The sequence below is a fragment of the Notechis scutatus genome, chromosome 1 (assembly GCF_049901735.1).
Source record: "Notechis scutatus isolate UNSWTSFEM ecotype Mainland chromosome 1, rNotScu1.2, whole genome shotgun sequence".
In the NCBI taxonomy this organism is placed as follows: Eukaryota; Metazoa; Chordata; class Lepidosauria; order Squamata; family Elapidae; genus Notechis; species Notechis scutatus.
The window spans coordinates 58,983,773-58,995,607 of record NC_142009.1 but is presented as its reverse complement, the minus strand read 5'-3'; positions in this window follow the sequence as shown (position 1 = coordinate 58,995,607).

Sequence of the window (11,835 nt, the reverse complement as noted above, 5' to 3'; positions counted from 1 at the left end):
GTATTTACTCCTCTCTCTACTGCATAATCCACTTACAAGGAAAGTGATAATCATTCAACCTTTGATATCAAGATAGAAATAGAGTCTACCTTCTTCTCCAGCTGCAATATTTGTGTGTCACTGGAAATTGCACAAATGGCATCACAGAAGTGCTGCCATATGTCCATCAGCAGTGATACGTCCACCAAGTTTGTTCAAATATTATGCAAATTAAATAAGGAGTGTATGCAAACAAGCTGTGCACATTAGGTACGACCCTCTGGCTCACAATATGTGTTTTCCCCGAATGAGTCTCTCTCTGTGTTGAACTAATTGGCCATTTCGGGGGTTAGTATTACTACAATTTGGCATGGGAGGTGCATGCATGAGGCAGGGGGTGCATTTTAACAACAAAGTCATATTAGATCTGTGGGACAAAGTTGAAATTCATCTTTGGCATTGGTTGCAAGAGGGAAAGACAGGGATGGGAGGCAATGCATTGAATGCTTCTGGGCCAGAGATTCTGCCAAATACATTTTCTGATACATCTCAAACTTTCTAAAAACATATGAATACACGTAAAATTAAAAGGTGAGAAATGTTGGGGGAAAAAAGAAAAGCATAGTTGAAGGAAGAAGAGAGGGAGAATAGAAGGTAAGAATACTGCACATCTTCTTGTAGCCCAAAATATTAAAATTGTATATTTTTCGCTGGCTGAAATACTCTTCATACTTCTTACTAATCTTGAGTTTGATTAATATGTATACCACTGAAATGCTTTAAAAAAAAATAATAAAATTGAAAATAGACAAAGCCTCATTAAAATCGCACTACAGCAGTAGCACTTAGACTTATATACCACTTCATAGTGCTTTACAGCCCTCTCTAAGCAGTTTACAGAGTCAGAATATTGCCCCCAACAATCTGGATCCTCTTTTTACCGACCTCGGAAGGATGGAAGGCTGAGTCAACCTTAAGCTCCATCAGGATTGAACTGCTGGCAGTTGGCAGAGTCAGCTTGCAATACAGTATTTTAACCACTGCACCAGCACAGTTCAATATGATGAGAAACTTTATTTTGCCTTTGTATTGCTGTCCGGCAGAGTCCTAAAATGTGGAGGTTTTCTGTTGGCATTCCTAGTTCTGTTATTTTGTTCAAATTAAGAGCCTATTTTACCCATGACGTGAGGCCCTTGGTATACTGTATAGGAGTGATCATTAATTAAAGCGATGGAGTTATTTTAGTTATTTACTTCATTCTGCAAGCTACACTCGTGTTCCTGGAACATGCAGCACCCAAGCTTCTCATTTGCCTGTCAGAGTTCCTCCCTTGCCCTGAAACCTGGAACTTAACTTGTTTAATGTTCAGGCAAGACTGGACCGAGCAAGCATGCATGTTATCTCTTGTTTTTTAAGGAACAGATTGGGTTATTGCTCAACCCAAGGCAGCTCTGAACACATGTCTGGGATACTAAAAGACAAGCTTGTTTAGAATTACTTTGGCCAAGTAATTTATTGCAAGAGAACTTTATCACTACCAGATCTCAGTATGTTACACGCAACTGATTCTTTTCTCAGGCGATGGATTGCTTTGTGTATGTGGCGTGTATGTGAGCGCTGGTCTCTAGGACAAACAAGTCCAGTTCTAAGCTTCAAAAGCAGTTGAAGCCAATGGAAATTTTCAAATGCAATGCACCATAAGAAATCACAGTCATTTATCATAGCTGTAGCAGATGTAGGGTGAGTATGTCTACAAGTCACAGAGGAGAATTAGTTATGAGTGCCTTTTGGGAAACCTGATTTCTCACTACTAAATAATGTTTCTACCTGCAAACACCGATGAGGAAAGTAGGAAAAGGATGGATTAGGCTACCAAAGCAATTTCTTCTATGTGGTCTTTTTTCTAAATACTGATACATCCTCTGCAGAAAAGATAAAGAGCTTTTATGAACTGTCCAAAAGGAACCCAGAAAAAAGCATCTATCATAATTGACCTCCTGTTGCCTAAGTTTTTATGTATCAAAGTTATTTGGGGGGGGGGAGTTACTCTATGATATTAGAGCACTTTGTGTGCCTTCTCAGCCTGTAGCCCTGGTGATAGGGGATGATAGGCAACTGCAAAGTGATGCTTTTCCTTCTTTACCTTTAAACTGTCCCAGCAGAGGGCAACACGTCACTGCCCTTGGCTGATCCTTCTTCCATAAACAGTTAAGCAACATGTTTGTTTTAAAATTGACACGATACGCTGTAGCACCAGATAATCGCAGCCACCATTTTCATAATATTCATAATTGTATTTTGAACCAACTAGAGTTATTTCTGATAGGGGTGTCAGCAAGGTATGGCCAAAAATCTATCAAGATGATGGATGCAATGGGGAAGACCTGCTTGCGTTTTATGTGCATTGCATATAGAATCCATATAAAATTCAGGTGGGGCATCAATCGCACCATTGCAGCTGCTATGCCGATTTTGTTGACCGCATCCTAGTAATGTGGATACTAAACTTTGCCAGTTTGCTTATGTATTTAAACGAAATTTAAACGAAATAAGTGTGTATTATTTATGAATTTTTAGCATTTAGAGGATTTAAGAATTTTTAGCACTTACAAAAACATTTCTAGATTGCATATGGCTCATAGCATATAGATTGTCCTCTCTTGTCTAAAGAAAGGGTAGTCAATAAAAATCTTTTTAATTTGGTTTGGACCTTAACTCCATAGCCCATTGTTATATCTATGCTTATCAAACAGAACCTAGGATTGCACAGACAGAAAATCCAGTATCCAAGCCACGTATTACTTTTCATTTTAGATATAAAATGCCAAAGGTAGTTTTCTAAACTTTCTTTAAAATGTCTATCCAATTCTACATAGATTTTTAAAACCCTGTGGCATCAGTCTTTGTCAATGAGTAATTCAGAATTATTTCAACCATGGCAGTTTTTAAAATCTTGCTGATGCATTGGCAGAGGTGCTTTAGCTTCAGTAACATTTCAGTACAAATCAACTGACACAGTTCTTGAATGCATGATATACTATATAAGCCAAAAAAGGACAATAATCTTATTGTGGTTCTTCCACCTTGCTGCCTAAATATAATGCAAAAAGATTGCAGCAAATGGTCTTATTTTTATAGAACTAAGCACACCACCTCTAAAAATAGGCACTGCATGAAACAAAACAGCTAATTTGGGACCAGATCTTTTTTAGATGCCAGAAAACAAAACATCTGCCAAGCAATGCACACTAAGAGGAATTTGGTTCATAAAGAGGTGCTTAATCATATGCTAAAAGGTTTCAGCTTGATGTAGTCGCGGTTTCAAATCAACACTTCAAAATGAAGTGGAATATTTTCTTCAGCAATCTCCCCCAAAATAGAAAATAACAGGAAAATCACCTTTCTCTCAGTGCAAATTTATTGAAAATATATTATTCCATCTGGTGGACCTAATGAGGTCTGATTATGGAAATGTAGGTTTCTTTCGGTCAATAAAGGAATGGGCTAAGTGCTTCCTGGCCTCGCCTCCTTCTGAAGATATTACTTTAATAGCCTTCAGATAAGTAATGCTGTTAAGTTTGGAAAATAAGGAGACCAGACATCTGACCAGTGACTTCAACTCTTTAATAATAACAGGAATAGGAATAGAACAGAGCAATGCTATGGGCAGCAGTAACCCTTTTATAGGGTTAGCTGCTGCCTTATTAACCAATGAACATGTGCACTAGTTCAAACCACTAACCAATAAGAACAGTCCCAAAGTAGCCAATCAGGGACTGGTTCTGGCCCAATCCCAAGTTGTTGTACAAGGACCAATCAAGTGTGCAGGTTTTCAACCCCTAATTTGCATTCAGGTTATTCACTTTTATTGATTCACAACACCCCTCCCCCTTGGGTTCCGTTTGAGGGGAGCTGTGATAAAATCCTCAAGATAGGCAGGCCGTTTGGTCTGCCTGGAAGATTTCCGAGGCTCCACCGGGTTTTGTCCAACGTCCGGTTCTGGTGGAGCGTTTGGATGACCATTGTTAAGTTCTATTTCACTGCATGGCGATTCCGTGCTGCCTTCACTGTGGATGTCTCTGCTGCTGCGTGTTTCTTCGGGGTTTTGCAGTTCGTTTTCCCCTGTATTAAAGTTCCCTGGTGACATCAACTCCCTCTCCGCTTCACGTTCCGGTGCTTCGCTGGGCTGTAGGGCTCCCGTTGACCCGCTATTAGTTGTATCAAAGTCAATTCCCTCGATACTCCCTCCCCCTTGAGTTGTTGAACTGGGAATTTCATGGCCGCTGGGTGATAATCTCGATCAGAGTTGGTCTATGTGGCGTTTCCACACCCTCCCATCGTCTGTTAGCAAGCGGTAGGATCTAGGCCCGGTGAGGTGGGTAACGGTTGCGGGTATCCATAACGGGTCGCCGGAAAAGTTTTTTGCAAAGATTAAATCGCCTACCTTAAATTCCCGGCATTTGCTGCTGGAGCCGACAGGTTTTTCTGGTGCGAAAGCGGGGTGGAGTCGGTCCAGGTGCGATCGTATTTTCCGCCCCATAAAAAGTTCAGCGGGTGTTTTGTTGGTCACGCTGTGAGGCGTGATGTGCTGCAATAAGAGGATTCGATTGATTTTCTCGTCGATGTTGCCAAATTCCATTTTATGCAGGGTCTTTTTCACAAATTGTACCATGCGTTCTGCACGTCCATTCGCCGCAGGGTGCGCGGGCGAGGTCAGCGCATGGCGGATGCCCCGATCAGCCAGATATTGTTTAAAGGGCAATGCAGTGAACTGCGGGCCATTGTCTGAAACCAACACGTCCGGAAACCCGTGCGTGGCAAATAGTCTGTTTAGTTTATTAATAACTGAGTCGGTTGTAGTTGTGTGCATTCGATGAATTTCGAGCCAGTTAGAATAGGCGTCGACAGTAATCAGGAAAGTGTGACCTTTGGTAGGCCCCGCAAAGTCAATATGAATACGGGACCACGGTCCCCTCGGCGTTTCCCATTCGGTTGGGCTTGCTTTCGGTGGGGCGTTGCTGACGTCCTGGCAACGTTGGCACGTAGCGACCCAGGCCTCGATTCTTTTGTCGATTCCCGGCCACCAAGCGTAGCTGCGTGCGAGTGATTTCATCCGCACAATACCCGGATGTCCCTCATGCAATACCGCCAGCACAGTCTGTTGTAATTTGGCAGGGATTACGACTCAATCGTCCCACAAGATGCAGCCTTTTTGGGAAAACAGCTCAGTTTGGCGGGCTTTGAAAGGCGCCCATTCAGGTGCAATTTGGTCCGTCGGCCACCCCCGTTCAACCCAGCGTAGTATGTGTTGCAGAACTGGGTCACGTTTCGTTTCAAAAGCAATGTCTCTAGCCGTCAAGGGTGGTGCCTGTAGAGATTCAATCTGTAGTGTTGAGAGGGTTGGGGCTGGATCCACAACAGCGTCTGGGAGCGGTGTTCTGCTCAATGCATCGGCGTGGAGAATCGATTTCCCCAGGCGGTGTTGCAAAGTGTAGTTGTAGGCCGCCAGGAATTCAGACCAACGGGTCATTCTGGGGGACAATATATACGGGGTTGGTTTATTACCCGCAATGATCCCCAGTAGCGGTTTATGATCAGTGATTATTGTAAAGGCACGGCCATAAACATATTCGTGAAATCTTTTAACTGCAGCAACAATAGCTAAAGCTTCTTTGTCCAGCTGACTATAATTGCGTTCAGCTTTAGCTAAGGTTCGCGAAAAAAACGCGATGGGGGCTTCCGCTCCGTTTGGTAACACGTGGGCCAGAATTGCCCCAACCCCAAAAGGTGATGCATCACACGTGATAGTGAGCGGCAGAGTCTCGTTGTACTGCATAAGTACTGAATCAGAAGTTAGCAATTTCTTTACTTGTTGGAAAGCATGTTGTTCCCGTTGTCCCCAAACCCATGTTGCTTTTTTGTCTAATAGTCTATGCAATGGTTCAGCCACTGTTGCTTTGTGGGGTAAAAACACATTATAGAAATTGATAAGTCCAAGGAACGCCTGTAGGTTTGCCTTGTTCCTCGGAGTGGGTGCCTTTTTAATTGCTCGTAATTTGTCTTCGGTGGGATGAATTCCTTGGCTGTCCAGGAGGTATCCCAAAAATTCTACTTTTTCGGTACATAAGTGGCATTTATCTTTTTTTACTCTGAGACCTGCATTTTGGAATCTTCGTAAAACCTCTCTGAGTCGTTTTTCTAGGGTGTCTTTGTTAGGTGCGGCGATGAGTACATCGTCGAAATATGGGACAACGCCTTTTATCCCTTGTAACAACCTTTCCATTAAACTCTGGAAGATTCCAGGGGCGACGCTTACTCCGAATTGGAGCCGGTTGCATTTAAAGGCGCCCTATGTGTTACGATCGTTTGTGCCTCGGCTGTGGTTGGGTCTACAGGCAGTTGTTGATATGCCTGGGCTAGATCTAGTTTGGCGAAAACTTTCCCGCCGCCCAGAGAGTGGAGTAAGTGTTGCACTACCGGTACTGGATAAGCACTTTGCTGCAGTGCGTGGTTTAATGTGGCCCGGTAGTCTCCGCAAATTCTTAGGGACCCATCAGGCTTGATAGGCGTCACTATTGGGGTTTCCCAACGGGCGTGGTCGGTGGGTTCCAGTACGCCCTGCGCTATCAGCTTATCGAGTTGTTCGTCGATTTTAGGCTTTAAGGCGAACGGCACCCGACGCGGCTTAAGGCGGATGGGTGCTATTTCAGGGTTCAAGTTAAACGAGATTGGGGTCCCCTTATACTTGCCTAGTCCGTTCGCGAAAACGTCTTTGAATTCTTGCACGAGGTCTTCCTCCCAATCGACGCTTTCGGCCTTGTGGACTCCGGCTACAGTGATTCCGAGCGGCCTGAACCATTGGAGGCCTAGGAGACTAGGCCTGTCGCGGTCCACGACAGTCAGTGGTAGTGCGACGGTGCGGTCCTTGAATGAGACCTGGAATCTGCGGGACCCGACGACGGGGATTCGGTTGCCCTGATAGTCTTTGAGTATAACCCTTTGAGGGTTAAGGTCTTGGCGGCGAATCGTTGGAAGGAGCTGTTGGAGCGTTTTCCACGACACCATCGAGAGGGAAGATCCCGAGTCTACCTCCATCACGCAAGGTTTGTTTTCGATGGCGACCTTTACTCGGATTTTCCCGGCATCAAGGGATGTAGCGTGGCCTATGGTGATTGTTTGGTGGGTCTCTTCCCGCCTGGTTTCCTCACGCCTGGTGGAAGTGGTGGACGGCTTGTTTCTGTAGGAGTGGTTCACTTTTTCTTGGTGTGTGCCGAAGAATCCGGAAGACTGGAATTCGGCCTGTCGTGGTTTGGAGTTCTGTTTGCTTCTGCAAACCTTTGCGATGTGTCCGCGTCTCCCGCAATGGCGGCAAAGTGCGTCAAGGAATTTGCAGCCGGATCGTGGGTGATTCGCTCCACAGCCGGCACACGGTCGAAATGAGTGTTGTGAGGACTGCTCTCTCTCTGTTCGAAGTCGGTTGACCTCTTCCTCATCGCTGTCGGACGGGGACTCTAGGTCTTCGTGGTGAGTTGATACCGGGTGTCTCTCTGAGCGAGGCGAGGTATCAGTGGCGAGTTTACGTAGCGGTGCGTTGGTGCGGCGCATTTGGGCTGCTGACTTCTTTGTCGCCTCTGCTGCTGAGGCTTCTTTAAGGGCATCGGTGAGGCTGATGTCCCCCTTAGCCATAATTTTGCTCTGGATAGCGCTGTGTTCTAGGCCCAGAACCAAACGGTCCCGGAGGGCTTCTTCCAGGTCGGCGAACCCGCAGAGGCCTCCTAGGTTCCGGAGGTCCGCGATGTAATTGGCAAGGCTTTCGCCCTTCCGTTGATCCCTCTGGTAATATTCGTGTCTTCTTACTAGGGTTGGTACGGAGGGCGCGTAGTGAGCCCGTAGTAACGGCTCGAGGACATCCCAGTCCATTTCTTTTACCTCTGCTGGCTTGGCAAGCGACTTTGCCATTTTAAACACGGTTGGCCCACAATGCGTTAGAAAGATAGCTCTTTTTTTGCCGGTTGTTGCATCTTTCAAATTGTTAGTTTCTAGAAACATCTGGAACCGATCCATGTAGGCCTCCCAGTCTTCGGTCTCTGGATTGAATGGAGCGGGTGGTACGGCACCGCTGGCCATGTTGCCGTTGATGGTGCGTGTTGACCACGTGCTCTGTAGGTTGCTCTGTAGGTTTAGTCAGCTCTTCGGTCTCCGTATCCCACCCTCGTCGCCAGTGTTAAGTTTGGAGAATAAGGAGACCAGACATCTGACCAGTGACTTCAACTCTTTAATAATAACAGGAATAGGAATAGAACAGAGCAATGCTATGGGCAGCAGTAACCCTTTTATAGGGTTAGCTGCTGCCTTATTAACCAATGAACATGTGCACTAGTTCAAACCACTAACCAATAAGAACAGTCCCAAAGTGGCCAATCAGGGACTGGTTCTGGCCCAATCCCAAGTTGTTGTACAAGGACCAATCAAGTGTGCAGGTTTTCAACCCCTAATTTGCATTCAGGTTATTCACTTTTATTGATTCACAACAAATGCGATGTATTTTTATTTCTATATTCCAAATTATTTTCCCTCGTAGTTTATTTGCACTTTATATCACAATTCTTCTTAAACACCATAGGAAACTACTTTAACTTTTCTCATCTGTTAAAGAAGGAAAAGGAACTGTTTCTAACATATATTAAATTACACAACATCCCAATCCAAACTTGACCTCTATATCCTTAATTGAAAAGAAAACCTAGAAAAGCATATTTCCTTCCTAGCCAGATAATTTTTGAGACTGATATATTGATTAGAGTGGAAGCTGATATGTACATCTTACATTATTTTCTATATGAAGTGCCTTCAGTATGTTGATACCATCTCTATTCTTTATAGAAGTGATGTCATCCTAGTTTTTCTAGTTATTAAGAATCTGTCATCAAATATACATGATTGATGTTTAAGAACATTAATTGTTTTCCTTGGCTTATACCCCGGAGATTCTAAGGACATGCCAAACAGTTAAATGATATATTTAAAATAACTTCAGATGAACAGAGGCCACACTATGATAGAAAAATAAATTAAAATAGAAAAATCCACTACAGTCTTCATGGTCCTATGATCACAATTTGGAGACTTGGTAACTGGTGCACATTTATGCAGGCTGAAGCATTCCAGTCATCACCATTTGGAAGCTTCATAACTGGCTTTTGACAAGTAAAATCAATGGGAAAGCTGGCAGGAAGTTGCGAATGGCAGTCACGCTTAATGACCCACAATGATTCACTTAACAGCTTTCTCAGCCAGAACTGACAAACTGGTGTCAGTCACGTTTCACTTTGCGACCACATCACATAATGACAGAGTTGCTGGTCCCAGTTATGATTGGTGGGGATGACCTGTATATCTATAGTCAAGGAGAAGATATACATTTACAGTATTTGTTTTCACCATGCTTGTACATCATTCAATAGCCAAAGAAACAGAGCAGTGTCTGTAAAATTAACCAAAATAAAGAAAAACTGTATTTTCCCTTACCTGTTCCAGGTTTTCCAAGATGGCTAAACTATTTTTAGGAAATGATATGTTTTTGCAGAAACCTATGGACCCAATTTTCATGTGCAGAAAACTGTGGGATACTATCACACCTAGTGTTAATAGAGTCCCAACAGGCATTCTTATATTTACTATCTCAGCTGTGAAGGGAAATGCTGATTTCTTTCATGTTTCTATTCAGAAAAGTGACCTGCCCTTACCAGTGCTGACAAATCACTGGCCTCCCTCTCCCTCTCTCTCTTTCAAAAGGAACCTACCAATTCTTGCTGCCAAAGAGAGTTGATTAAAATACTTAAGAGAGATGTGTAATTAACAACCAGCTTTGTGCTCTAATAGGCCCCTTTGCTCCAAGCCCTTTGAAAAATCAATTAAGTGGCACTCTACCTCTTTGTGGTAATGTAGAGACATTAATCTTCCAGAAGGGGAACCTCAGGCATAAAAGAGTGTGGGATTTGCCCAAGACAAGCTACATCTTTGAGTGAGTTCCCAACGCCTACCTCTAATTTGCTCCTTGTAAATTTTGAACTAATTGGATTCAACAGACGCAAAACTTACAGAAAAAGCCGTCTTCTTTCTTCTCTTGGTATGTAGATCAACATGCATGCTGGATGAGAAGACTTGCAGGCTTTTAGAACACAGTATGCAAAACAGCAAGAAAAGTCAGTTTATTCCTCTCTTTGAATAATACTGGCCAGATTAAAAAGAATTTGCATTGCCATCAGAAAGAGCTTCAGAAATTTCTGGGAAAAGGGGAATTCTGAGGCAGAGAAGCAGCAAATAAAAACATTATTCTCTATCCCTGGTTTTATTAGACATTTACTTTAAGAACATGGCAATGTGGGTTCTAGCAATGACAGTTAATGTTTCCAATGTGATTGATTTTGAGCTCTGTATTCTCCTTTTAAATGTCTAGTTTGACAAATGGACTATGCTGTGGAGGTTCTATTGTGAACCAGTAGCTGGTTATATCCAATCTTTGGAATTCTCCCTCAAAAGGGGTCCATGGTTTCTAAGAACCATTTACCCTATTTGCCTCAATGACCTGGTTTTCAGCCATCAAGTAAATTGGGTTTATATTTTTATATTATCTTCTGCTGTTTGTATTTCTGCCATTTTGATTCTTTTAGAATAATGTAATAACAGAGTTGGAAGGTCTTCTAGTCCAACCCCCTGCTCAAGTAGGGTTAGGATATCATTTCAGGAAATGGTTGTCCAATCTTTTCTTTAAAATCTCGTGTTGGGGCACCCACAACTTCTGGAGGCAAGTCATTTCACTGGTTGACTGTTCTCCTACTACTAGATTGGTTCTTTCCTTGATTAGTTTCCATCTATTGCTTTGTGTCCTGCCTTCAAGTGCTTTGGGTAATAGGTTGATCCCCTCCTTTTTTGTGGCAGTCCCTCATACATTGGAACACTGCTCTCATGTCATCCCTGCTCCTTTTCATTAAACCAGACATACCCAATTGCTGCAACCATTCTTTGTATGTTTTAGTCTCCTAATCATCTTTCTTCTCTGTACTCTTTTCTAGAGTCTCAACATCTGGATGCAATATTCCAAGTGTGGTCTAACCAAGGCATTATAAAGTGGTGTTAACACTTCTCATGATCTTGATTCTATCCCTGTGTTAATGCAGCCTAGAACTGTGTTGGCTTTTTTTGGCAACTGTAGCACACTGCTGACTCATATTTGAGTGGTTGTCCACTAGGACTCAAAGAGATCTGTCTTACAATTACTACTATTGACCCAGGTACAATCTATTCTATACCTGTATATTTGGTTTTTCTTGCCTAAATATAGAAGCTTATTTTTCTCAGCACTGAATTTCATTTTGTTAGATAGGGGCCAGTGTTCCAAGCCTGTCAAGAGGCTTCTGAATCTTGGGGCGGAGTTGGCATCCCGACAATACGGCATACGATCTTGGAGGTCTGAGATCGCTGCCGATCTCTTTGCTCCTGGATGGTCCAAATGGATCTAAACCGTCCCGAACAGACTGTGAATGTAAAGAGTGCATCCTGTCGATCCCAGGGATACCGCAAAGTCCCTGGTAGATCCAGGAGAAGCTCTTTTTTGCCAGCGGCAAAGAGGCAGCCATTAAAGCTGCTGAAGTTGGGACAGCTCTGAAACGGAAGAAGATAGAAAATGTGCCAGTTTGGTGAGAATTTTTTTTTACTTTAAGATTTGAGAGGACACCCTAAGGAAAAGAAAGAATCTGTAAAATCTCAGACAGAAGTAATTAAGCGGCGATTTTAAACAGAAAGTCAAATTAATTTTTTCTTTTTCTTTTTTTTGCTGGACTCTTTCTATACGAT